The following is a 574-nucleotide window of genomic DNA, read 5'->3' as shown; positions in this document are numbered from 1 at the left end:
TTTTGGACATTGTATCTTTGCTTTCCTTCCACATGCAAAGTATGTTTATTCTTTTTATTATTTTGTTTTCTTATTTGTTTGAAGTGCAATATTTAAGTGTGGAAAAGTGCAAAAATTTCTGGCCAGAGTCTTTTCATTGGGGCTGAAGAAGTCTCAGGTCATCATGGCTACATGAAAGGTGAAATTTTAAACAGGCAGTTATCAGGGGGGAGTTGGAGAGGGTTGGTTATTATTACTGCTATTTCCCCTTTTGCAGACATTAATACTCCATCATTCATATCCACTTCAGACAAAATCAGGATGGCTGATTTTAACAGTTTAAGTAGATGGCTTTCATAAATGTAGCTGACTTCAGATGAATCACTTTGTCTGTGTGCAGACCTGTTGGCTCTGATAACCCACAGCTGATGAATGGCCACACACAGCTGAGAATGGCAGAGTTGGGTTTGGGTAATACTGTCCACAGCCTCAAAAAGAGGCAGCAGTAGAAGTTTCTGTGGACAGAAATGGATGGAAAGCAGGCAGTTTTCAGTGTTTGGTTGTTTTTTTTTTTTTTTCCCACCTTTTTTCTACA

The sequence above is a fragment of the Meleagris gallopavo genome, chromosome 2 (genome assembly GCF_000146605.3).
Source record: "Meleagris gallopavo isolate NT-WF06-2002-E0010 breed Aviagen turkey brand Nicholas breeding stock chromosome 2, Turkey_5.1, whole genome shotgun sequence".
Classification (NCBI taxonomy): domain Eukaryota; kingdom Metazoa; phylum Chordata; class Aves; order Galliformes; family Phasianidae; genus Meleagris; species Meleagris gallopavo.
Note: the sequence above shows the minus strand (reverse complement) of the source record.